This window comes from Mangifera indica, chromosome 3 (genome assembly GCF_011075055.1).
Source record: "Mangifera indica cultivar Alphonso chromosome 3, CATAS_Mindica_2.1, whole genome shotgun sequence".
NCBI lineage: Eukaryota > Viridiplantae > Streptophyta > Magnoliopsida > Sapindales > Anacardiaceae > Mangifera > Mangifera indica.
Genome location: NC_058139.1, coordinates 21315126 through 21320691, shown reverse-complemented (window position 1 = coordinate 21320691; position 5566 = coordinate 21315126). Strand labels below are relative to the sequence as shown.

The window sequence follows — 5566 nt, the reverse complement described above, 5'->3', positions numbered from 1 at the left end:
GGGTTAAAAAATTTTTAAAAAACGGTTTACAGTTTGGGTTATGGTTTGAACGGTTTCAAACCAAACCAAACCGTAAACCGTATATATATATATATGTTGAATGTGCTTTTTTTTAGGTTTGTGTTTATGATGCTATTACTATAAATTAAACATGCTATGTTTATGATAGTATTATTATAATTTTATTAAATTTCACATATAGAAGACATAGATGATGATTTTTCACTAATTATGTCTTTTAATCATGGTTATTATTCATTTATTTTTTCTTGAATTTGAAAAATTGAAAGTGAATACTTTTTATTCGGTTTGAACCGTAAACCGAACCACACCAAACCGTATATTTTCAGTTTAGTTTGGTTTGGTTTATAATTTAAAATGGTTTGGTTTGGTTTGAAATTTTTTCAAACTGTTTTTTTCAGTTTGGGTTGAAAAATATTGTAAACCACACTAAACCGGACCGTGCACACCCCTAATGTACAGCCTAGAGAAGTAGCTTGAGCATTAAGAGAAAGGATTCCAAGCACAAGAGAGAAAGGGTTGAAATTCACTTAAGTGACATTTCAGGATTAAATTTTGTAATATTTAAAGATTAAATTCTTAATTTATCTGGTTAAACTTTTGATTTACTTAATGGAACGTTTATGAAATTAATCACTACATTCAAGGTTTTATTTGTTTGATATTGAGTTTGTCCTTAAAGGACAATTCAGCTCAAGTAAGGTTGCCTTATTTAAAAAGAAAACGTGCATATATCAAGTTTTTAGTCATTTGTGTAAACTATGTCTTTATTTCTTTCAATCTCGTAGTGCAAAGAACAGTCAGCATGAAATTTTCAGAAACTGTGGATTAAATAGTAGTCTGTATCAGTATTTAACCTCAGTTTTATTTTCTTTTGAGATTATCTCTCTCCCTCTGAGAATTCTGCTCTGTCTCTAGCAGTTGGAGAATTTTGTCACAAAGCTCCATGTGGGTAAGATTCCATGCACGTAACTATCATTTTTCTTCCGGTATCCATCCATAAAGACCACTGTACTTTTGATTAACTTGCACTCTCTAGGGTTTAGGTCTGTCAGCAGTCATTGATGGAGGAGCTAGCTCAGGTTGTCGACTGGTTGAGGATTCATGTATTTATGAGAGCTTGTTTCATGCCATTTAAGGATGTTATTGGGAAGATGAATATGGATGTTAGGTCCTGCCATTATCATCACTTTGCTTGTTAAAAAGGGCTCAGTTTTAATGTATGAAAGGGAGATATCAATGAAAGTAGTCCAATTTTGTGTTTATTGTATTAAAGGCAGTTGGTAAGGGACAATAAATTTCCTTTGCAGTATAATTATGGTTTGTTACTTGATGGTTATCGCTAACTTGTATAATATTGGTGAATAATTGATGCTTAAGACTCATCTTCAACATTTTTTCGCTTTTCTTTCTAGTACTTTTTTCTCAGCTTGATGCCTATATAGATTGAACTTCAGATTTCAATCTAGAAGCTGTGTTTTGGATTGCAAAGGACAAAGGAGTCAAGAATGTCAAGTGCTTGGATATTCAGATTAAGTGTCATCATATGATTAGGTATTATTATATCTTCAATTCAGAATCACCCAATTATACACATTATTTGAGTATCTATTTAGGAGCTCAAATTGACTGCACATAGTTTTATTACTCTTGTATGTGTACGTGTGTGTGTGTGTGTGTTTTGCATTGCAAAGGACAAAAGAGTCAAGAATGTCAAATGCTTGGATATTCAGATTAAGTGTCATCATATAATTAGGTGTTACTATATCTTCAATTCAGAATCACCCAATTATACACATTATTTGAGTCTCTATTTAGGAGCTCAAATTGACTACACATAGTTTTATTACTCTTGTATGTGTGTGTGTGTGTGTGTACACACACACATGAGAATTGGGTTGGAGTAAAATATCAAACCCAAATGAACTTGAAAACTGACTGTTTGAATTTAAAGGGGCTTTTAAAAGTTTTTAAGTACAGTATGTTGGACAATAATTTGATTGTGTTCTGAGTACAAGTTTTGACATTGTTTCTTTATCATGTGATTTGATGTTTCTTTATCATATAATGACACATGTTTTAAAATCATCTAATTACATGATGATACATCACTGTGTACATGAATTGTGTACCAAAAATAGGTATACATAGCATTGCTCATAAATTAAATAAACATTAGAATAATATTTAACCAATTATAATTATAGTATGATAATAAGTGGTGCATATTTCTTATCAGATAAACTTGGTTTGACTACAAGCCGATTAGTTCTAATGACTATTTAAACTTTAAACATTGACCTAGACTAAACGATAACAAATTCCAATCAAACTAATTTGACTGACTGGTTTGATCTGAAAACTTGTTTGGTGTTGTAGGCCTTCAGTTCACTCCAATCAAAACTTATTTTGAAGTTCTACCATCTAAATGAAGTCATCATCAACTCGAACATCCAAAAATGAACTTCCACAGACTACTGAAATGTTTATTTCTTGATACAGAACCAGTAAAAAATGGCTTAGTTGAAAGATTAAACTCAACATTCAAAATATTGTGCAGTTAAACTCTTTTATAATCAAACGTACGAAAGCAATGCCAAAAATGATTAGCTATATGAATTGCATTTAACAAATAGTCATGCCATGTACTCACAACATAGTAGTCGAACCACATAATGTAACTTGTATTAAAAACCGAAATTTTAAATCTTATAAGGGTGTATCACAAACACTTTTTAAAATTCTAAAATTTTTCATATATATTTCTACCATGTTACCGTTTTTCTAAAAAGGTTTATATATACAATAATTTTTCATATATATTAGATAATTTTAAATTATAAATAAAATAATATATAATAATATGATATATATATAAACAGGCACATACACCTACTAAATTGTAGTTGCGCATGCTCGTTCATATATGGCAGACTGAATCCTTGCAGCCTTAGCCCAAATTTCTCAAAAGATTAATTGGGGAAGGCCCTGCCTACTGGGCTCGCTGCATAAAGGCTTTAAAGTCTAACAAAGTTAAACACAAACAATATTAAGAGAATTCTCCATCTGACATTTCGCTGTTGCTCCTAAATGGAAATCGCGTGGTTTCAGGATTATAGCTTATAGATTATCATATATAATATGGGAAAATTATACCTGAATACCAGCTTGGCTGCAGAGATAAAAATCAAATTCCCTTGGATGACATATTTTAGAATCAACCACGGTGCCTGAGACCCACATTGCATGTTGTTAGATAAGCAATCACAAAAGCAAAACTTGCTCTACAATATGCCACAATTTATTTTCAGGGAGACTTCAATTTTACCAAGCAATTTCCACCCATCTAAAGTTTGAAAAATGATGATTTTTTCTCTAGAGTTTTCTTCTCTTCTCTGGCCACCTTCATTCCAGCCAATAATTAACCCTTTTCACCCATCTCTCCTTCTTGACCATCTCTTTCGTATTGGCCTTTCGTCGTCGTCTAGAAGAGGAATGATTCTTCTGTAAAAATGTCATTTTCCTAAATAATTAAAAAAACTAAAAATTTATTATATTTTTCTTTTAAATTTAAAAATCTAACAATTTCTTTTCACCTAAAGTTTGACAAATGACCATTTTCTCTCAGGGTTTTTTTTCTTTTTTCCGACTATTTCCATTCCGACTGACAACTGACCCTTCCCATCCATCTCTCCTTCTCAACCATCTCTCTCAACATCGGCCCTTTATTGTCTAGAAGATGAATAATTCGTTTGGAGACAAATTGTTTTCGTCTGAACGATTCATCATTATCCAAATAAAGATAAAGTCGAATGATATTTTAGCCAAATAACATTTTTACTATTAACACTAATAGTAAATTTTAACAAAATAATTGATATTTAAGTTTCTTAAAATTAATGTGCATGACTTTGAGATTTATCAATCAGTGGGTGGGAATAAGTCATTTAGCCTATAAACTACTGGTAAAAGCAAAATAGATATTTTACATGACGTGATAACGGTGCAAAAGTTTTCTGTTGGACGGGGTGGTAAGAAAGCTTAAACCATGCTGGCAAAAACCTATCTTCACGCATGGCAAAAGCAAATGCAACTTTTAGAAGTTGAAGCAACTCTCACTTAGCCTATTAATTCCTGCAGACTTCTCTATTTCTACTCTCAGCTTTTTCTTTTTCTCTCTCCATCTCCTGTGCGTCTCTGTGTAAATTATTTACGAATAATAAATAAAAGTGATTTCTTTTATTTTTTCCCACCTAAGGCTTGACGCAAAACCTTTTACACCCATTGAATCCACAAATTAATTTTTTTCACCTAAAACAAAAACAAAATCCCCTATTAATTTATTATTAAAAAGAAAAATTACAAAATTACCCTCAATAAACAATTTTAAAATTTCATTTTGTTAATTTTAAAAATATTAAAATAATAAACCATCCAAGGTTTTTGTCTTGGGACCAACCTACTAAACCCTTGTATAGGATCCAAGCAAAAGATTCGTCTAGACCTTGTATATGAAGATAAGACATTACCTGGGTAGGATAATGTTTTACCACTAAAAATAAAAAAATTATTTATACGATCATTAAATATAAAAATATTATTAAGTTTAATAAAAATTAATATATATAAATAATTATTATATTTAGTTAGATATAATAAATATTATTAAAATATTATTTTATATATTTATTATTAGATATAATTATTTTAAATATTTTTTATATTATTTATTATATTAGTTAAAAATAAGAGTAGTTTTATCCTAAATAATTAATAAGTAAATATATAAATATAACAAAATCCACATTAATTTGGTAATTTTTTTAATACCTCAAGTAGAGTTGATAATCATATTATCTCTTATATTACATATCATATTAGACACATCAATTGAAGCGGATCGAATGGAGGTCTGACACGAAACATCAAAAAAAAGCAAGCCATAAGAAAACCCGACCTATACTGTAGCATGTCGCGCTAGGCCTATGGGCCTATTGGGTCGAGCCTCGAACTTTAATATTAAACCCATGGGTTGACTTGACCTGGTCCGATACTGTTTAAAAATATTTTTTTTTCTTATTTTTTCTGGTAGAAGCAAGGCTTCTGCCTTGTATCCTTCTGCCTTGAGGCAGAAGCAAAACCCAGAAGCCTTGGCCTTCCTTTTTTTTTAATTTTTTTAATTAATTAATTTTTTTGTTTATATAAAACCATTCAATTTTTCTTCATTTTTACTTTCATTTACAAATCTCTTAATCTCAATTATTTCATTATATTTTTAATCTCATTTTCTCTCATCAATTCTCTTTTAGAAAATATCAGAATTCACAAATAATAATTCTTTGTATTTATAATTTTATTTTTATTTTTATTTTATCATTACAAAATATTACAAATGGATCAAATATCAAATGAATTCAATCTATTTGTATATTATCATAGTATATATTTATTTATGTTTTATAATTTATACAGTATGTAAATTAATTTATTTATACTATGTTACAATTTATAATATTTTTTATCATGTAACTACAGTATTCCTTCG

At 29.6% G+C, this 5566-nt stretch overlaps 1 long non-coding RNA gene across 1 annotated transcript; it reads left to right on the top strand.

Annotated features, from left to right (window-relative positions):
* Nucleotides 1-216: 216 nt before the first annotated feature.
* On the top strand, nucleotides 217-1415 carry LOC123212493. The gene is made up of 2 exons (XR_006501554.1): nucleotides 217-973; nucleotides 1061-1415. It is a non-coding gene; the product is annotated as an uncharacterized LOC123212493 (long non-coding RNA).
* The last annotated feature ends 4151 nt before the right edge of the window (nucleotides 1416-5566 follow it).